Source organism: Lolium rigidum, chromosome 4, assembly GCF_022539505.1.
Source record: "Lolium rigidum isolate FL_2022 chromosome 4, APGP_CSIRO_Lrig_0.1, whole genome shotgun sequence".
Lineage (NCBI taxonomy): Eukaryota > Viridiplantae > Streptophyta > Magnoliopsida > Poales > Poaceae > Lolium > Lolium rigidum.
Genome location: NC_061511.1, coordinates 183,079,716 through 183,102,571, shown reverse-complemented (window position 1 = coordinate 183,102,571; position 22,856 = coordinate 183,079,716). Strand labels below are relative to the sequence as shown.

At 48.7% G+C, this 22,856-nt stretch overlaps 1 pseudogene; it reads right to left on the bottom strand.

The window, feature by feature from the left end:
- LOC124647880 overlaps positions 1–21,684 on the bottom strand; it is a 34,653-nt pseudogene extending 12,969 nt beyond the window's left edge.
- Between the last annotated feature and the right edge of the window lie 1,172 nt (positions 21,685–22,856).

Below are 22,856 nucleotides of genomic sequence, written 5' to 3'. Positions count from 1 at the left end.
TCCCCTCTCCGGCAGGGTGCCGGAGGAGATCTCCGGAATCCCCGAGATGGGATCGGCGGCGGCGGCGTCTCGCAAGGTTTTCCGTATCGTGGTTTTTTCGCATCAGGGGTTTCGCGACGGAGGCTTTAAGTAGGCGGAAGGGCAGAGTCGGGGGCCAGACGAGGGGGCCACACCATAGGGCGGCGCGGGCCCCCCTTGGCCGCGCCGCCACGTGGTGTCGCCACCTCGTGGCCCCACTTCGTATGTTCTTCGGTCTTCTGGAAGCTCCATGGAAAAATAGGCCCCTGGGTCTTCGTTTCGTCCAATTCCGAGAATATTTCGTTACTAGGATTTCTGAAACCAAAAACAGCAGAAAACGAGAACCGGCACTTCGGCATCTTGTTAATAGGTTAGTTCCAGAAAATGCACGAATATGACATAAAGGGTGCATAAAACATGTAGGTATCATCAATAATATGGCATAGAACATAAGAAATTATCGATACGTCTGAGACGTATCAAGCATCCCCAAGCTTAGTTCTGCTCGTCCCGAGCAGGTAAAACGATAACAAAGATAATTTCTGAAGTGATATGCCATCGTAACCTTGATCATACTATTTGTAAACATATGTAGTGGATGCAGCGATCAAAACAATGGTAATGACATGAGTAAACAAGTGAATCATAAAGCAAAGACTTTTCATGAATAGTACTTCAAGACAAGTATTAATAAGTCTTGCTTAAGAGTTAACTCATAAAGCAACAAATCAAAGTAAAGGTATTGAAGCAACACAAAGGAAGATTAAGTTTCAGCGGTTGCTTTCAACTTGTAACATGTATATCTCATGGATAATAGTCAACATAGAGTAATATAACAAGTACAATATGCAAGTATGTAAGAATCAATGCACAGTTCACACAAGTGTTTGCTTCTTGAGGTGGAGAGAGATAGGTGAACTGACTCAACATAAAAGTAAAGAGAATGGTCCTTCAAAGAGGAAAGCATCGATTGCTATATTTGTGCTAGAGCTTTTATTTTGAAAACATGAAACAATTTTGTCAACGGTAGTAATAAAGCATATGAGTTATGTACATTATATCTTACAAGTTGCAAGTCTCATGCATAGTATACTAATAGTGCCCGCACCTTGTCCTAATTAACTTGGACTACCGGATCTTTGCAATGCACATGTTTTGACCAAGTGTCACAATGGGGTACCTCCATGCCACATGTACAAAGGTCTAAGGAGAAAGCTCGCATTTTGGATTTCTCGCTTTTGATTATTCTCAACTTAGACATCCATACCGGGACAACATGGACAACAGATAATGGACTCCTCTTTAATGCATAAGCATGTGGCAACAATTATTATTCTAATATGAGATTGAGGATATATGTCCAAACTGAAACTTCCACCATGAATCATGGCTTTAGTTAGCGGCCCAAAGTTCTTCTCTAACAATATGCATGCTCCAACCATGAAGGTGGTAGATCTCTCTTACTTCGGACAAGACGGACATGCATAGCAACTCACATGATATTCAACAAAGAATAGTTGATGGCGTCCCCGTAAACATGGTTATCGCACAACAAGCAACTTAATAAGAGATAAAATGCATAAGTACATATTCAATACCACAATAGTTTTTAAGCTATTTGTCCCATGAGCTATATATTGCAAAGGTGAATGATGGAATTTTAAAGGTAGCACTCAAGCAATTTACTTTGGAATGGCGGATAAATACCATGTAGTAGGTAGGTATGGTGGACACAAATGGCATAGTGGTTGGCTCAAGGATTTTGGATGTATGAGAAGTATTCCCTCTCGATAAAAGGTTTAGGCTAGCAAGGTTATTTGAAATAAACACAAGGATGAACGGTACAGCAAAACTCACATAAAAGACATATGGTAAACATTATAAGACTCCATACCGTCTTCCTTGTTGTTCAAAACTCAATACTAGATGTTATCTAGACTCTAGAGAAACCAAATATGCAAACCAAATTAACAAGCTCTAAGTATTTCTTCATTAATGGGTGCAAAGTATATGATGCAAGAGCTTAAACATGAGCACAACAATTGCCAAGTATCAAATTATCCAAGACATTTTAGAGTTACTACATGTAGCATTTTCCAATTCCAACCATATAACAATTTAACGAAGATGAAACTTCGCCTTGAATACTATGAGTAGAGCCTAAGGACATATTTGTCCATATGCTACAGCGGAGCGTGTCTCTCTCCCATAAAGTGAATGCTAGGATCCATTTTATTCAAACAAAACAAAAAACAAAAACAAACCGACGCTCCAAGCAAAGTGCATAAGATGTGACGGAATAAAAATATAGTTTCGGGGGAGGAACCCGATAATGTTGTCGATGAAGAAGGGGATGCCTTGGGCATCCCCAAGCTTAGACGCTTGAGTCTTCTTATAATATGCAGGGGTGAACCACCGGGGCATCCCCAAGCTTAGAGCTTTCACTCTCCTTGATCATATTGTATCATACTCCTCTCTTGATCCTTGAAAACTTCCTCCACACCAAACTCGAAACAACTCATTAGAGGGTTAGTGCATAATAAAAATTCACATGTTCAGAGGTGACACAATCATTCTTAACACTTCTGGACATTGCATAAAGCTACTGGACATTAGTGGATCAAAGAAATTCATCCAACATAGCAAAAGAGGCAATGCGAAATAAAAGACAGAATCTGTCAAAACAGAACAGTCCGTAAAGATGGATTTTATTAGGCCACCAGACTTGCTCAAACGAAAATGCTCAAATTGAATGAAAGTTGCGTACATATCTGAGGATCATGCTCGTAAATTGGCTTAATTTTCTGAGCTACCTACAGGGAGATAGACCCAGATTCGTGACAGCAAAGAAATCTGGAACTCGCGCAGTAATCCAAATCTAGTACTTACTTTTCTATCAAAGACTTTACTTGGCACAACAAAACATAAAACTAAGATAAGGAGAGGTTGGTACAGTAGTAAACAACTTCCAAGACACAAATATAAAACAAAAATACTGTAGTAAAAACATGGGTTGTCTCCCATAAGCGCTTTTCTTTAACGCCTTTCAGCTAGGCGCAGAAAGTGTATCTCAAGTAACATCGAAGGGTGGTGCACCTACAGCGGGGTTTGGAGTTTTCTCAACCATGCATAGTATATTAGATACATAAGTTTCAGCGTCTCCCTTCTCATTAGTCTTGGGCTTGCTACTCTCATCAAACAAATTTTCAGGAACAAGCCAAGCATAGTTATGTTCTAGTGCATCATTCATAGCTAGGAGTTTACATGGTATTGGTGCTTTGATCTCCTCACCATCATTAGCATTATTAGTGTACCTTATCCTATCCATATCCATTTTTTCAAGGAGACTAACAAAATTAGTATGAGAACCAAGCATATTAAATTTAGCGAAGACCTTTCTAGCCTCTCTTGCTAGACCACCAAATTCTCTAAGAAGGGTTTCTAAAACAAAATCTTTGTTTTCCCCTCTTCCAAATCACCAAGTGTAAGAAACATGTGTTGGATTATAGGATTGAGATTAACAAATTTAGTTTCCAACAAGCGAACTAAAGCAGCGACGAGCAATTTCATAAGTAGGAGCAAGTTCTACCAAGTGTCTATCTTCAAAATCTTCAACGGTACTAACATGGGTGAAAAATTCTTCTATATTGTTCCTCCCAATTATAGACCCTTGTCCTACCGGTATGTTATTTGTGGTAAAATTAAAAGGAAACATGATGAATTAAGTAAAGTAAATGCAAGTAACTAATTTTTTTGTGTTTTTGATATAGCAAACAAGACAGTAAATAAAGTAAAGCTAGCAACTAATTTTTTTGTGTTTTGATATAATGCAGCAAACAAAGTTGTAAATAAAATAAAGCAAGACAAAAACAAAGTAAAGAGATTGAGAAGTGGAGACTCCCCTTGCAGCGTGTCTTGATCTCCCCGGCAACGGCGCCAGAAATTTGCTTGATGCGTGTAGTTGACACGTCCGTTGGGAACCCCAAGAGGAAGGTGTGATGCGCACAGCGGCAAGTTTCCCTCGCTAGAAACCAAGGTTTAATCGAACCAGTAGGAGTCAAGAAGCACGTTGAAGGTTGATGGCGGCGGGATGTAGTGCGGCGCAACACCGGAGATTCCGGCGCCAACGTGGAACCCGCACAACACAACCAAAGTACTTTGCCCCAACGAAACAGTGAGGTTGTCAATCTCACCGGCTTGCTGTAACAAAGGATTAACCGTATTGTGTGGAAGATGATTGTTTGGAGAGAAAATAGTAAAAACAAGTATTGCAGCAGATTTGTATTTCAGTATTAAAAGAATGGACCGGGGTCCACAGTTCACTAGAGGTGTCTCTCCCATAAGATAAAAACATGTTGGGTGAACAAATTACGATCGGGCAATTGACAAATAGAGAGGGCATAACAATGCACATACATGACATGATAAGTATAGTGAGATTTAATTGGGCATTACGACAAAGTACATAGACCGCCATCCAACTCGCATCTATGCCTAAAAAGTCCACCTTCGAGGTTATCATCCGAACCCCTTCCAGTATTAAGTTGCAAAGCAACGGACAATTGCATTAAGTATGGTGCGTAATGTAATCAACAACTACATCCTCGGACATAGCGCCAATGTTTTATCCCTAGTGGCAACAAGACAACACAACCTTAGAACTTTCTCGTCACTATCCCAGGTGTCAATGCAGGCATGAACCCACTATCGAGCATAAATACTCCCTCTTGGAGTTAAAAGTAAAAACTTGGCCGAGCCTCTACTAGAAACGGAGAGCATGCAAGATCATAAACAACACATATGTAATAACTTGATAATTAACATGACATGGTATTCTCTATCCATCGGATCCCGACAAACACAACATATAGAATTACGAGATAGATGATCTTGATCATGTTAGGCAGCTCACAAGATCCAAAAATGAAGCACAATGAGGAGAAGACAACCATCTAGCTACCTGCTATGGACCCATAGTCCAGGGGTGAACTACTCACTCATCACTCCGGAGGCGACCATGGCGGTGTAGAGTCCTCCGGGAGATGAATCCCTTCTCCGGCAGGGTGCCGGAGGAGATCTCCGAATCCCCCGAGATGGGATCGGCGGCGGCGGCGTCTCGCAAGGTTTTCCGTATCGTGGTTTTTCCGCATCGGGGGTTTCGCGACGGAGGCTTTAAGTAGGCGGAAGGGCAGAGTCGGGGGCCGGACGAGGGGCCACACCATAGGCGGCGCGGGCCCCCCTTGGCCGCGCCGCCACGTGGTGTCGCCACCTCGTGGCCCCACTTCGTATGTTCTTCGGTCTTCCGGAAGCTCCGTGGAAAAATAGGCCCCCGGGTCTTCGTTTCGTCCAATTCCGAGAATATTTCGTTACTAGGATTTCGAAACCAAAAACAGCAGAAAACAGGAACCGGCACTTCGGCATCTTGTTAATAGGTTAGTTCCAGAAAATGCACGAATATGACATAAAGGGTGCATAAAACATGTAGGTATCATCAATAATATGGCATAGAACATAAGAAATTATCGATACGTCGGAGACGTATCACTCGTCCGCCAACGCGCGAAACGGAAAATATTTAGCACATAAAATGACGCGTCCTAGACCTAAAAACATTTTTCCCTCCATTTATTGAGCGAAGGAAAGTGTCGCCCCAGTTCAAATCCGGTCAGTTTCGGCGGATTCTGGCGGACACCGCGAGAAGCGGGAGGGATTCCCAGATGGCTGCCACGCGCATATGGCATGTGATAGGTGGTGCGTAGGAGGTATCCTACCGCCGCGCGGAGGTCCCGCGCAATACTAAAATGCGCACCATGCAGCTCCTTCACAAAAAAAAACCCTTCCGACACCCCGAAAATGGAAAACCCGTCGCCCGTGGTTCGGATTGGAAATCCGCGACCGGGGCCTTGCTTCCCATCCTAAGGCCCACGCACGTGCCAAATATGGCCTCGTTCAAACTATGTGGTGAAACGGGCCGTTTCCTACTCATTTCCCCTAAAAGCCATAGAACTCCGGACGTGATAGCCCTATTCGTGAAGGGTTTTTCAAGATAATTGCCGTATCCCAGTTCCGTCTTTTGCAGTGGTTACTAGGACACATAAAATGACGCCACACGGCTCCGCTCGATTTTTTGGCTCAGTTTGCTTTGCCAACTGTGCAAAACGGGGCCGCCGGGACATGCGGTATGGCCGTACCGGGAGCGCGCGTGCACCCGTCCCCCAACGCGCGGAACGGAAAACATTTAGCACATAAAATGACGCGTCCTAGACCTAAAAACATTTTTCCCTCCATTTATTGAGCGAAGGAAAGTGTCGCCCCAGTTCAAATCCGGTCGGCTTCCGACGGATTCGGCGGGACACCGCGGAGAAGCGGGAGGGATTCCCAGATGGCTGCCGCGCGCATATGGCATGTGATAGGTGGTGCGTAGGAGGTATCCTACCGCCGCGTGGAGGTCCCGCTCAATACTAAAATGCGCACCATGCAGCTCCTTCACAAAAAAAAGCCCTTCCGGCACCCCGAAAATGGAAAACCCGTCGCCCGTGGTTCGGATTGGAAATCCGCGACCGGGGCCTTGCTTCCCATCCTAAGGCCCACGCACGTGCCAAATATGGCCTCGTTCCGACAAACTATGTGGTGAAACGGGCCGTTTCCTACTCATTTCCCCTAAAAGCCATAGAACTCCGGACGTGATAGCCCTATTCGTGAAGGGTTTTTCAAGATAATTGCCGTATCCCAGTTCCGTCTTTTGCAGTGGTTACTAGGACACATAAAATGACGCCACGCGGCTCCGCGCGATTTTTTGGCTCCGTTTGCTTTGCCAACTGTGCAAAACGGGGCCGCCGGGACATGCGGTATGGCCGTACCGGGAGCGCGCGTGCACCCGTCCGCCAACGCGTGAAACGGAAAACATTTAGCACATAAAATGACGCGTCCTAGACCTAAAAACATTTTTCCCTCCATTTATTGAGCGAAGGAAAGTGTCGCCCCAGTTCAAATCCGGCCGGCTTCCGACGGATTCGGCGGGACACCGCAGGAAGCGGGAGGGATTCCCAGATGGCTGCCGCGTGCATATGGCATGTGATAGGTGGTGCGTAGGAGGTATCCTACCGCCACGCGGAGGTCCCGCGCAATACTAAAATGCACACCATGCAGCTCCTTCACAAAAAAAAGCCCTTCCGGCACCCCGAAAATGGAAAACCCGTCGCCCGTGGTTCGGATTGGAAATCCGCGACCGGGGCCTTGCTTCCCATCCTAAGGCCCACGCACGTGCCAAATATGGCCTCGTTCCGACAAACTATGTGGTGAAACGGGCCGTTTCCTACTCATTTCCCCTAAAAGCCATAGAACTCCGGACGTGATAGCCCTATTCGTGAAGGGTTTTTCAAGATAATTGCCGTATCCCGGTTCCGTTTTTGCATTGGTTACTAGGACACATAAAATGACGCCACGCGGCTCCGCTCGATTTTTTGGCTCCGTTTGCTTTGCCAACTGTGCAAAACGGGGCCGCCGGGACATGCGGTATGGCCGTACCGGGCGCGCGCGTGCACCCGACCGCCAACGCGCGAAACGGAAAACATTTAGCACATAAAATGACACGTTCTAGACCTAAAAACATTTTTCCCTCCATTTATTGAGCGAAGGAAAGTGTCGCCCCAGTTCAAATCCGGTCAGTTTCCAGCGGATTCGGCGGGACAACGCAGGAAGCGGGAGGGATTCCCAGATGGCTGCCGCGCGCATATGGCATGTGATAGGTGGTGCGTAGGAGGTATCCTACCGCCGCACCGAGGTCCCGCGCAATACTAAAATGCGCACCATGCAGCTCCTTGACAAAAAAAAGCCCTTCCGGCACCCCGAAAATGGAAAACCCGTCGCCCGTGGTTCGGATTGGAAATCCGCGACCGGGGCCTTGCTTCCCATCCTAAGGCCCACGCACGTGCCAAATATGGCCTCGTTCCGACAAACTATGTGGTGAAACGGGCCGTTTCCTACTCATTTCCCATAAAAGCCATAGAACTCCGGACGTGATAGCCCTATTCGTGAAGGGTTTTTCAAGATAATTGCCGTATCCCAGTTCCGTCTTTTGCAGTGGTTACTAGGACACATAAAATGACGCCACGCAGCTCCGCTCGATTTTTGGCTCCGTTTGCTTTGCCAACTGTGCAAAACGGGGCCGCCGGGACATGCGGTATGGCCGCACCGGGCGCGCGCGTGCACCCGTCCGCCAACGCGCGAAACGGAAAACATTTAGCACATAAAATGACGCGTCCTAGACCTAAAAACATTTTTCCCTCCATTTATTGAGAGAAGGAAAGTGTCGCCCCACTTCAAATCCGGTCAGTTTCCAGCGGATTCGGCGGGACACCGCAGGAAGCGGGAGGGATTCCCAGATGGCTGCCGCGCGCATATGGCATGTGATAGGTGGTGCGTAGGAGGTATCCTACCGCCGCGCGGAGGTCCCGCGCAATACTAAAATGCGCACCATGCAGCTCCTTCACAAAAAAAGCCCTCCGGCACCCCGAAAATGGAAAACCCGTCGCCCGTGGTTCGGATTGGAAATCCGCGACCGGGGCCTTGCTTCCCATCCTAAGGCCCACGCACGTGCCAAATATGGCCTCGTTCCGACAAACTATGTGGTGAAACGGGCCATTTCCTACTCATTTCCCCTAAAAGCCATAGAACTCCGGACGTGATAGCCCTATTCGTGAAGGGTTTTTCAAGATAATTGCCGTATCCCAGTTCCGTCTTTTGCATTGGTTACTAGGACACATAAAATGACGCCACGCGGCTCCGCTCGATTTTTTGGCTCCGTTTGCTTTGCCAACTGTGCAAAACGGGCCCGCCGGGACATGCGGTATGGCCGTACCGGGCGCGCGCGTGCACCCGTCCGCCAACGTGCGAAACGGAAAACATTTAGCACATAAAATGACGCATCCTAGACCTAAATTTTTTTTCCCTCCATTTATTGAGCGAAGGAAAGTGTCGCCCCAGTTCAAATCCGGTCAGTTTCCAGCGGATTTGGCGGGACACCGCAGGAAGCGGGAGGGATTCCCAGATGGCTGCCGCGCGCATATGGCATGTGATAGGTGGTGCGTAGGAGGTATCCTACCGCCGCGCCGAGGTCCCGCACAATACTAAAATGCGCACCATGCAGCTCCTTCACAAAAAAAGCCCTTCCGGCACCCCGAAAATGGAAAACCCGTCGCCCGTGGTTCGGATTGGAAATCCGCGACCGGGGCCTTGCTTCCCATCCTAAGGCCCACGCACGTGCCAAATATGGCCTCGTTCCAACAAACTATGTGGTGAAACGGACCGTTTTCTACTTATTTCCCCTAAAAGCCATAGAACTCCGGACGTGATAGCCCTATTCGTGAAGGGTTTTTCAAGATAATTGCCGTATCCCAGTTCCGTCTTTTGCAGTGGTTACTAGGACACATAAAATGACGCCACGCGGCTCCGCTCGATTTTTTGGCTCCGTTTGCTTTGCCAATTGTGCAAAACGGGGCCGCCGGGACATGCGGTATGGCCGTACCGGGCGCGCGCGTGCACCCGTCCGCCAACGCGCGAAATGGAAAACATTTAGCACATAAAATGACGCGTCCTAGACCTAAAAACATTTTTCCCTCCATTTATTGACCGAAGGAAAATGTCGCCCTAGTTCAAATCCGGTCAGTTTCCAGCGGATTCGGCGGGACACCGCAGGAAGAGGGAGGGATTCCCAGATGGCTGCCGCGCGCATATGGCATGTGATAGGTGGTGCGTAGGAGGTATCCTACCGCTGCGCGGAGGTCCCGCGCAATACTAAAATGCGCACCATGCAGCTCCTTCACAAAAAAAGCCCTTCCAGGCACCCGAAAATGGAAAACCCGTCGCCCGTGGTTCGGATTGGAAATCGCGACCGGGGCCTTGCTTCCCATCCTAAGGCCCACGCACGTGCCAAATATGGCCTCGTTCCGACAAACTATGTGGTGAAACGGGCCGTGGCGGGAGTTTCCACATACAGATCCTGGATTTTACAAAGTGCTAGCCCCTGTATGCGGAAATCGTCAACGCCGGGTACATGCAAGGTTAGCCAAACCTTACATCACAGTTGTACATATATGTTAGGGGCAGATGCAAGTTTTCCAACAATTCTGACGCTCCGGTGATCTGTATCTTGGAAAACCCTAGGGCGGGGACCCCGCAGATCTACCCCTATAGCTTTCTCCGTGCGAGAGTTTACCAATGTAATTTTTTACTTGTTTTGGTTTATTTAGGACATATGTACATGGAAACCATAGTTTGGGCATACTTTACCATAAAATAGGCTCCATTTGAGCCGTGGCGGGAGTTTCCACATACAGATCCTGGATTTTACCAAGTGTTTGCCCATGTATGCGGAAATCGTCAACAACGGGTACATCCAAGGTTAGCCAAACCTTACATCACACTTGTACACATATGTTATGGGCATATGCAAGTTTTTCAGCGATTCCGACGATCCGATGGTCTGTATCTTGAAAAACCCTAGGGCGGGGACCCCGCAGATCTACCCCTATAGCTTTCTCCGTGTGAGGGTTTACCAATGGACTTTTTACTTGCTTTGGTTTGTTTAGGACATATGTACATGGAAACCATAGGTTGGGCATACTTTACCATAAAATAGGCTCTGTTTGAGCCGTGGCGGGAGTTTCCACATACAGATCCTGGATTTTACCAAGTGCTAGCCCATGTATGCGGAAATCGTCAACGCCGGGTACATGCAAGGTTAGCCAAACCTTACATCACACTTGTACATATATGTTAGGGGCAGATGCAAGTTTTTCAACAATTATGACGCTCCGGTGATCTGTATCTTGGGAAACCCTAGGGCGGGGACCCCTAGATCTACCCCTATAGCTTTCTCCGTGCGAGAGTTTACCAATGTAATTTTTTACTTGTTTTGGTTTATTTAGGACATATGTACATGGAAACCATAGGTTGGGCATACTTTACCATAAAATAGGCTCCATTTGAGCCGTGGCGGGAGTTTTCACATACAGACCCTGGATTTTACCAAGTGTTAGCCCATGTATGCGGAAATCATCAACAACGGGTAAATCCAAGGTTAGCCAAACCTTACATCACACTTGTACACATATGTTATGGGCATATGCAAGTTTTCTAGCGATTCCGACGATCCGATGGTCTGTATCTTGAAAAACCCTAGGGCGGGGACCCCGCAGATCTACCCCTATAGCTTTCTCCGTGTGAGGGTTTACCAATGGACTTTTTTACTTGCTTTGGTTTGTTTAGGACATATGTACATGGAAACCATAGGTTGGGCATACTTTACCATAAAATAGGCTCTGTTTGAGCCGTGGCGGGAGTTTCCACATACAGATCCTGCATTTTACCAAGTGCTAGACCATGTATGCGGAAATCGTCAACGCCGGGTACATGCAAGGTTAGCCAAACCTTACATCACACTTGTACATATATGTTAGGGGCAGATGCAAGTTTTCCAACAATTCTGACGCTCTGATGATCTGTATCTTGGGAAACCCTAGGGCGGGGACCCCGCAGATCTACCCCTAGGGTTAGGGTTAGGGTTAGCAATGTATGTGGAAACCCTAGGGTTAGGGTTAGGGTTAGAGTTAGGGTTAGGGTTAGAGCTAGGGTTAGAGTTAGGGTTAGGGAAACCGTAGGGCGGGGACCCCGCACATCTACGCATATGTACATCGATAGCAAATGTTGGGCCTAGTGGCTCCGGTTGACCCGTCTGCGAAGAGCGTCACTCGTGGGACCTACATATGCCATCTACCAATTCTTGAAAAATAGAACCATTTTTTACATAATTCATACTAGTAAATAAATAATACAAACATAATATAAAGTAATATAAGAGAGGAAAAAATAAAAAATAAACCCTACGGCGGGGACCATGCAAATCTACCCCTAGGGTTAGGGTTAGGGTTAGCAATGGACTTTTTTCCTTTGTTTTAGGACATATGTACATCGATAGCAGATGTTGGGCCTACTGGCTCCCGTCGACCCGTCTACGAAGAGCGTCACTCGTGGGATCTACATATGCCATCTACCATTTTTTCCTATAAAAAAGTAACTATTTTTACATAATTCATACTAGTACATAAATAAAACAAACATAATATAAAGTAAATGAGAGAGAAGAAAAAAAAGAAAAAAAAATGTATGCCGAGGGTGGCCGTCGGCATAGGTGGGTGATGCCCTATGCCGAGGGTGGCCCTCGGCGCCTCGCTGACGCCGTGACCGAGCCGTCACGGCCGGAGCGGGACCGGAGCACATGCTTGTGCTACGCCGACGGCCTTGCGTACGCCGAGGGTGGCCGTCGGCGTAGCCCTCTCTACGCCGAGGGTATTCATACGCCGCTGCCATGGACCGGACGTACGCCGACGGCCCCGACATTTGGCCGTCGGCGTACGCCACGGCCGTCGGCGCAGCGAGCCATTCCTGTAGTGTCTGTTCCAAATTAAGTGTTGCATTATTTTTCTTGTTATCTACGAGAAAACACAGCAAGCATTTTTTTATTGTTATGGTGCAGACTCACAATACGTGTATATATACACACGTCTATGAATGCACACACGCATATTCTACTTTGATAAGCACTTTCAGGAAACCAAGTTTACGAAACTGATTCGGCGAGTATTGAGTGTGGGACTTAATTCGGAACGAAGGAAGTAACTGGTAAGAAATTTAGACGCACACGTATACTGTCTAGAGCAACGCGCACCGTGCTTTCGATTTGGATTTTCTTCCTTTGTGCATCGATAATGTAACCGGCGCCAAAAGCACGCAGCCAACGCGCTTAACACCATTCGTGCACGCCGGCGTCACGTACGTGAGGGAAATGTGAGGACAAAATTTGGCCGCACTTTTTTTTTTGGAGAGAACTTCACCCTTTATTAATTCAAACCAATCTGGTTACAATCAGCAAACATGCTGTCAACTAAAAAATCCGGGCAAACCCCAGTCCACTCATGCGTTACATTGTCAACGCAAGCCAACCTTGCACATACATGAGCCACTGTGTTACCCGACCTACCAACAAAAATCAAAGAAAACTTCTGGAACAAAAGCCTAAACGAATTTATTTCATCCAGCAGAGGAGCTACTTCTGTCCTCTCCCTGGTTCTAGCTTCCCAACACCTCACGAGCTCCTGGCAGTCTGTTTCAAACACAACTTCCTGGAACCCCCTGGCACGTGCGAAGATTACCGCGTCTCGAAGCGCTAACGCTTCCGCAATGAACGGGTCACGGACACCTGAGTGGACCATCGCCCAGGCTCCTCTGAAACCCATCTCATCTCGGGCCACACCACCACTTCCTGCTCTACCTTCTGCAGCACAAATCGCCCCATCCGAGTTAATTTTCACCACTCTCCCCTCCGGGGGTTTCCATGTGCACACAGGCTTTGCAAGTTGCCTAGGTGTTGACGTCTTCGGCAAAACGATCTCCAAGAGATCTTGCTCAATCAACTCCACACTTTTGGCTGGTACAAACCCCTCCGAGCCATGCACCACCCTATTTCTGGAATCCCAAATGGCCGCCATCACGGATATCATCTGTGCCTGTTCCTTCGGCCGTAACCATCCTTCACAAAGGATATCAGCTGTCCACGTCTCTGGGTGGAGCCGTGGCAATCGTAGATGAAACACATCATTTGCTGCCAACCAAAATTGACGCGCATGAGAACACTCCAACAATGCATGCATCAAAGTTTCTGGAGCTGCTTTGCATATCCCACAAGTGGCGTTCGCTCTGACATGCCGCTGGGTGAGAGTCGAGTAATCAGGCAAAATGCCGCGTAAAACTCTCCACCAAAAGGCGCGCACTCTGGGTACCACCGCAAGCTTCCATAACTTCTTCCAAACCTCTTCCTTCTCATCAGACGACGAGGCCTCGTCGCTGACCATCTGCTTAGCCACAAGGGCTCGGTATGCAGACCGAACTGAGTACACTCCCGACTTCTCGAGGGCCCATGCTATCCAGTCTGCACCTTCAGAATTCCTAAGTGGAATCTGTTTTATGATCTCAACATCAATAGGGAAAAATTAGCCTCCAAAACCTCCCAGTTCCACGAGTGGGTTTCAGAGCTAATAAGGTCACTAACCAGCTCGGCTGTACCATTTTCTTTCCTGCCTAGCGGTTTCATATGATGAGCTCCCGGCATCCAATTATCATTCCAAATGGACACAGAGCTACCTGCACCAATCCTCTTAATAATCCCATGTTGTAACGCCTCTCTGCCTGCAATAATAGCCCGCCACGTACGTGATGCAGTTTTGGGTACTGTCGCTGACATAAAGTCCTTGTCATGGAAGTATCGACTTCGCAAGACTCGGGCGCACAAAGAGTCTGGTGATGCCATTAATCTCCACCCTTGTTTTCCTAGAAGAGCAAGGTTAAACAGGTGGTAATCTCGGAATCCCATTCCTCCTTTTCCTTTTGGTATAGACATTTTGTCCCAAGAGAGCCAATGCATGGATCTCTTATCCAAATTTCCACTCCACCAAAACTTGGCTGTCATAGAAGAAAATTTCTGGCACGTGCCTTTGGATAACTGAAAAACACTCATGCAGTAAGTTGATTTGGCCTGTACAACCGATTTAATCCAGACCTCCTTCCCTGGGTATGATAGCATTCTTGCACATCCATTCATACTACTCCTCATATTCTCCCCGAGATATTCAAACTCACCGCTCGTAAGGCGACCAACAGCCGTCGGCAACCCCAAATATTTCTCACTAAAAGCTTCGACATTTATGTCCAGAACATTCTTCATAGCTGCTCTTTGGACATCGGTCGTACATGGGCTAAAAAAGATAGAGCTTTTCTCCCTATTCACCAGCTGCCCGGACGCCTCGTTGTAGATACGTAAAATTTCATTGAGACGCGTTGCACTGGACACCGTCGCATTAATGAATATGAGGCTATCATCAGCGAACAGCAAATGTGTGATCCAAGGTGCCCTATGACAAACCCGGATACCTCGATCAATTGGACCCAATTGGAAATGGTTCAACAAAACTGAAAACCCCTCAGAGCAAAGCAAAAAGAGGTACGGTGACATGGGATCTCCCTGACGTAGACCTCGTGTTGGAGTGAACTGAGGCAGCAGCTCACCATTAACCTTAACAGAGAAGCGAACTGAGGTCACAAACCTCATAATCAGCTGCACCATTCGCACTGGAAATCCAAGCTTCAGTAACATGGCTTCAAGAAAAGGCCATTCGACCCGATCATAAGCCTTCATCATGTCGAGTTTCACTGCACACATACCTTTCTTTCCCCTTTTATTTCTTTTCATTGTATGTATACACTCAAAGGCAACTAGGGCATTGTCGGTAATTAGACGCCCAGGTACAAACGCACTTTGCTCTTTGCTAATAACTTCTTCCAGCCACGGCCGCATCCGGTTTGCTACAGCCTTTGCACACAGCTTGTACAAAACAGTACAAAGCGAGATCGGCCGAAATTGTTTAATGGACTGAGGGTGCCGAACTTTAGGTATCAAAACTATTGCTGTATCGTTCATGTTCGGTAACCACTCCCCGCCATTCATTATGCCGAGAATAGCATGGACCAGATCCTCCCTAACAAGATTCCAGTGCCGCTGAAAAAATCCAGCAGTGAAGCCATCCACACCCGGCGACTTGGAAGGGTGCATCTGGAACAATGCCAATTTGATTTCCTCCTCCGTATACTCCAAGTCCATGGCTTCTCGAGCAGCCACCTCTAGCCTTTCTGGGACAAGGCCAAGCAAATCATCCATCACCGGTGCTCCTTGTGATGTATACAACTGAGTATAGAAGCCCTGTACCTCAGCATGAATTGCACCCTCATCATCACATAGACTCCCGTCACTTCTGTGCAAGGACGTAATTTTATTCATACGCTTCCTCTGAGCTACACGCGCATGGAAGAAAGCCGTGTTACGATCACCCGCTTTTAACCAGGATACTCGAGACCGTTGCTTAATCCATACTTCCTCTTGGTATAACACTTCCTTAATACGTTCCATTAAGCGTTGTTCCTCTGGAGATGGTCCGCGCCCTAAAGAGGCCCTTCTCACTCTTTCTAGATTCTTCCGTAGGTCAGCTAGTTTCTTTTTGAAATTACCAAACGTAATCGAACCCCACATACGAAGACCAGATTGCATACCTTGCAGTGTACGCACAAGCCCCTGCACACCCACACCTCTATCTTCTGAGTTCCACAAGTCAGCAACCACCCGGTCATAATCTCCGTGGGTTTGCCACACATTCTCATACCTGAAGCCCTGAGCCGGCCTAGGAGTAACTCGTTGCTGGCGCAGTTCTGTCAGGAGGAAACAGTGATCAGATTCAACCGTACTTATGTGTCGAACTTTGATCACAGGAAACACCTGTGCCAAGGCCGCATTGCCGAGTGCCCTATCCAACCGAGCCTTAACATTGGCATCACCCATCTGCCTATTATCCCATGTATACGGCAGCCCTGAGTAACCAAGATCAAAAAGCTCACAATCGTCTAGTGCCTCCCGAAAAGGTCTCATTTGCCACTCCTCTTTCACAACTTCACTGAAGTGCTCAGCTGCAAAAAGGGTTTCATTATAATCCCCAACACACAGCCACGGATAACTCCGGATACCATGTAAACGCCGAAGTAGCGTCCAGCTCTGATGACGATTTTCTCGACGAGGTTCCCCATAAAACCCTGTAAATCTCCATGGAGGAGTTCCACCATCAGTATGTGTTACGATCACATCTATATGATTCGAGTTGAAACTCTTCAGGTCGACCGTCACTGCTGACGACCAAAACAGGCCAATTCCTCCACTCAAACCATCGCTATCCACAGCAAATCCTCCGTGAAAACCGAAGGTGCTAGCTAACTTTTCAACTCTTTTACCCGTAATTTTTGTTTCCATTACGAATAGAAGGGTGGGGTCTTGTTGCTTCACCAATCCGCGAAGCTCTCGGACTGTCGGCTGGTTCCCAAGCCCCCGACAGTTCAGACTGGCACAATTCATTGATCCTGGCCCAGCTGCTCCGCAGCCGGCGCCTGATTAGATTGAGTAGCTAGGGTCTCTGAAGATACCCTTGTTTTCTTGGCATCTGGAGAGGGTGCAGCTGAATGAGCATCCTTCTCCGGCCTCTCATCCCTCTTAGCACCTGCAAGTTGAGGGTCAAACACCACCACGGGGAATTCAGTTTCCATTGGCACACTTGTACCAACAGGGCCATTAAGTGCCAGCTGCCGATAAACATTCATGTTTCCTCTAGCTCCTGGAAACCCTCGCCCACCGCGACCACCATCACGCCCTCGTCCCCGGCCACCCCCAACATCTGGGGGCATGGACGGGTGGCCTTGCTTGTTCATAGAACCCCGGCCACCCTGGCCCTGCTGCTGATACCCACCATCATCTGGTGCTGCATATGCACTGCTCCCACCAGCGAAATTACCCCAGGTATACTGTGCAGCCTTCTTCTTCCTGTCATCCGACACCCTGAGACTTGGCCCGTAGGGGAGCCTACCTTTGTCATCCCTCTCCGCTGGCTCTAGGCACACGAGGTCAGAGTGTCCCAACAAGCCACACGAAAAGCAAAAATATGGCAGATTCTCATACTTTATCTCATACCAATCACAGGACTCTCTCAAGGTTGAGTCAATTGCCATCCATCGCTGCAGTGGCTCGTGTATATTAATTGACACTCTTGCCCGCAGATATTTTCCACTCACCAGTTTTGAGTTGCTAGTATCCACACTGATAAACTCTCCAACTCGACTTGCAATCATTTTACCCCAATCGTCATTTAGATTGAAGGGTAGGTTCATCACCCTTATCCAGATAGGCATGCGATCAAACCTCAACTCAGATGGACGTTGGCATCGTTTGAAATCTTCCAGAACCACTGGGTGCTTGTTCACCGTCCATGGTGATCTTTCCCAGATCCTATCTCTTTCCCTCTCCGATGGGATTTCTGCCACAAACATGTTTGGACCTCCATCTCGGAACACCAGGCCCTTCGGGTTGCCCCACGCAGGCCGCAACACATCAGCAATCGTCTGGATATGAAAGATCTTCGGCTTTGGCACCAAAATCTTGCCAGCTAGTGCCCAGATTGGTTTTTCCTGCACATCCGCGCGATCGTCAATGAACAGCTTCGAGGATTCCGCCGCCGTTAGCTTCATACGGCCGACCATCTCCTCGATTGACTCCTCCACCACAGGGCCCTTGCCCCGCTCATCTGCTCCCGATCCCCCAGCAGATGGAGTACCGTTTGCCTCTGCCATGGTTTCCCCACCAAACCTCGCACGCGTGAAACACCACACAGGCGAGGAGGAGGACAGATGACTGAGAAGGAGACGATCCTTCCCCAACAATCCCTTCGCGCCCCGCTGGATCCCAACGAGCGCCGCCTTTTTCACTAGAAACCCTAATCGCCTCCTAATCGCTCAGGAGCCGAAACGGTATCTGGAACGCTTTTTGGCCGCACTTACGTGAGGTGGTTGGTGTGCAGGAGCCTGCCGTTGGTGGAGATTAGCGCGTCCAGCTCTTTGTCCTGGTACAGCATGCCGGGGTCCTCCGGCAGCGGGGCGGCCCGCTTCTTGTACGCGGCGGCGACGACCTGCGCCAGGCGCGTGAATGGGCTGCCGCCGGGCTTGAGCCGGACGTAGAGCGGGTAGCCGACGAGGAACACGAGGATGGAGACGAGCATGGCGATCGCCGGGATCCCGAAGCCCCACCCCCACCCCACGTTCTCCTGGATGTACACCACCACCGTCAGCGCCAGCAGCACGGCGGACCCCATGGTGAAGAAGTAGAGGTTGAAGTACTGCCGCTTCCGCCCTGCCACAGCCTCCGCGCCGCCTGCTTCACCGTGCTCCTCCTTCGTCTGGTTGTCGAACTGGTCGGCGCCGAATGCCACGACGCACGGCCGGATCCCGCCGGAGCCGAGGGAGGTGCAGAGCAGGAAGAGGTAGAGCACGGCGAGCTGCAGGCCGTTGGCGCGGCGGCACGGTGTGGCGGGAGGGGAGCAGGCGCCGGGCCGGAGTGAAGGGACTAGCGCAGAGACTGTTAGAGTATATCACGTCTAGGCTATATTAGGCAGTTCAAGATTGTACTCCAATTCTATCTCTACTAGGCTTCTTGCCCTCCAAGTCTCTAGTACTATATAAACAGCCCAAGAGGCTCAATGTAATTACCAATTACCGCATATCAATACAATCAATATTTCGCAGTCTATCATGGTATCAGAGCGGTTCTTTCTGCGACCTAGGGTTTAGCCACTCACCGCTTCCGCCGCCCCCGGGGAGATCGATCTTCATGATCTCCGCCGGGGGCATCAGATCTCGTAGCTAGTTTTACTTCCGATCTAGTTCATAGTTTTAGCAATTTTCGTTTTCTGCTTCCTTTTTGTTTCCCAATTAGATCTGTCTAGTTTCTTAGCCACCAATCCATTGCCGGTCCAATCTTGGCGACTCGGATGAACGGGGCACCTGGCACCCCACGCGCACGCTGAAACCTGGTACCAGGCCGGCCTTCGTCAACTCGAGTTGCACCAATGGCTGCCTTCAGCTGTGCACGTGCTCGACATCAGGTGGATCAAGTGCGCTGCACATATACTACGACAATAAGAGTTGGCTCATGTCGCATGCATATTCATGTGCGTATGAACCAGCTCTACTCAAGCCAAGCTGCATCACGCTGTACATCTACATCGCCAAGCCGATCTACGTCGAGTCATCGTCGTTGGTCATCATCGCCAACAACCATCTACACCAACAACTCCGCCACTCGTACTGCATCGTCGCCGTCATCACCAATCAAGGTCTTCGTCAACGCCAATGGGTTCTGCGTCGCCGCGCTCCTGCATGTAGATGAATAAAACGGGTTCGATCCCCAACATCTACTACTGCTGCAGTTCAATCGCCATCGACAACCACCTCGCCATCTTCGTCCACAATGATCATACCGCCAGAGTTGCAGTCTAAATTTTTTGTTTGCACCGCATGTGCTCAATTTTCTTCTTGCAACCACTTCGTCTACTCCGGCGCATACGGCGCGCAACCGACCGTACACGGAGGCCTTCTCTGCTACTCCATCCAACTCTGGCGCGCATGGCTCATGGTGGTCCCTGTCTTCGCACGCCCGGTACCGGCAACACCGGCACGTGCCCTCGTCCCCGGCGCGCTCCCGAGCCCGGCAAGTTCGGCGCAGCGTGTCGCCTACCTCAACTACCACAAATCCAGCTACGTCTACCTCGAGTTGACTACCGCTGCAACCGCCTTTTATTTTATCACTATGGCGACTTCCCCCGGGCTCAAGACGACACCGACTACAACAACATCAACGTCAACAACTTCATCAACGGCGGTTCAATCACACACGGCTCCATCGACCGCGACTACAACGCTCTGGCTACCGGCTACATCGACATCGGCATCAAGGGCTATCATCCACCGGCCCCCTCTCCAGTCGGCGCCTTCGGCTTATGCTCCAGTCGGACCGTCCGCGACGCTCTTGCTGTATTCGCGTCACTACCGATCCGACTGCGGGGGGGTGTTAGAGTATATCACGTCTAGGCTATATTAGGCAGTTCAAGATTGTACTCCAATTCTATCTCTACTAGGCTTCTTGCCCTCCAAGTCTCTAGTACTATATAAACAGCCCAAGAGGCTCAATGTAATTACCAATTACCGCATATCAATACAATCAATATTTCGCAGTCTATCAGAGACGACGAGGCCGAGCATGCCGAGCTGGTAGAGAAGACGGAGCCGGCGATGATGGTCCAGAAGCGGCCGGCGAAGGAGTCGGCGGCGAGCGCGCCGAGGATGGGCGTGAGGCTGGAGGTGCCGCCGAAGTTGGTGAGCGTGTTGGAGGCCTCCACCAGCGGCAGGTGCAGCTCCTGCGTCAGGTACGTGATGAGGTTCGCGCCGAAGCCCGCCGTGGCGAACCTGTCGCAGACCTCGTTCACTGCAGCACGGCCGACATTACAATTAAGTGATGAGAACTCCTCATCCTCGAGTAAACATTTCGCGTTATGCTAATCTATTCCCTATGTCCCTAAAAAAAACTGCTCAACTATATTTAAATACGAATGTATACGTAGACATTTGAGTTATAGGTATATCCGAATCTCGAAAAAATTGAGCAGTATTTTTGGGACGAAGAGAGTACTATCTTCATTTCGTTTTGTTCTACCCTTAGAGTAACAAAATGCTGGTGGGATTATTTGAGAGAAATGCTGCAAGATGCTCCCTCTAGTTGCCAGCAGAGCAAGAAATTAGAAAGAAACGAAGTTAATGGGCAACCGCAGGGCAATTGGTTCAGATTTTCGAAGAAAGTGAGGCGTACATCTTACTATCTTAGTACTACAAAGATAACAAATAAAATGCAAAGCCACCAATAGCTCGTAATCTTCTCTCGATGCGAACACAGTTTTGGACAGGCTTGAGCTCAGTTACCGCCCAAATGGAAAACTGGACAAGCTACAACCAACCATCTTTGTCCGAGGATGAACTCTACAATGTTCTCTCTGCTTTCCCTAGATTATTCAGAAATGCACATGCAAGCAAAGCTGCACGATGCTCACCTAGTATGAACGGCATGGTTCGGAAGCCACCCTGCTTCCTCTTCGTGAGGTCTCCATCTTTCTCCCTATCCACCGCTGTGGTCGACATGGCCGGAGATCGAGAGCTCAAGCCCAAGCCGATTAACGCACGCGATGCTTGAAGTTCTAGATCGTTAGCGGGGAGAGCAGGCAAGATGGGACTGTGGCCTTCACATGCTGCTACATGTGATGGGAGGATGGAGCCAGTTTATATAGACGCACCGTGCCTGCAGCGTTGCTCGAGAGAGTAGCAGCTGGTGGAGGACGACCACCAGTTGGTTCATACCAATAAACCGAGCGCACGGTTTGGGGTTTTATCAGATTGGAGGGGAAAATGGATGGATGGCTAGGAAATTAAAGGTGATAGTGGGCTGATCACAGTGAGCACTATCCGTGTGGGGTTCTTTCCTTTTTGTGCCGTTCCAATGATCGCATCCGTATATCCAGGGAAAAGGAGCTAGGGTTTCCAAAACTTGCCACCGTCAATGGTTATTGGATCTGCCTCATTTTCCATTTCCGAGTAGAGGTGGTTGAAGGCTTTGGTAAGAGTGTAAGACACACACGCTTGTTCAGAATCAACTGTACTGGTATGCTGAGCCAACCAATATTGCAATGTAGCACACTTAAAGGAGATGCCGGCGTAACCGTCCTTCCGTCCTTTTACCCCCCCCCCCCCCCAACAATTCTCCATATCCATTGCTACTTCTAAACATGGTATACAGCAGCTAATTGGGATTAGTCTTGGCCTCTTCAACAACTAGGCAAAGAATAGAAACAAGACCATCTCCAACAGAGGCTCTAACATTTGGCGCTGTAAAAGTCGTTTGCAGCGCGCTCGATCCAAATACGACACGCGGCGCCAGCGTGAGCTTCACCAGAGGCTCTATTTTACAGCGCAACCAAGAAGGCAAAAACAATCCACCAGAGGCTGTAAAATAGAGCTCTACAAACAAATTTCTTCAACATACATACAACAAACAAGATCAAACAGGCCACAAATAAATCTAAAAATATCAACTAAATTTCACAAATCTACGACGGCTTATCCATCTAGCTAGCAACTGAATTTCATAACAGAGAGAGCAAGCTACCAATCGATTCAGAACTACTCCATTCCATGCGCGTGCGGCCACAGCAAGCAAGCGGGAGGCGAAGCTCGGCGGACGCCTAGGGTAGGCGAGTGGTGGATACTCTTGCTGATGGAGGGGAGGGTGCTGCGGCGGAGTGTCACGCTGGCGAACC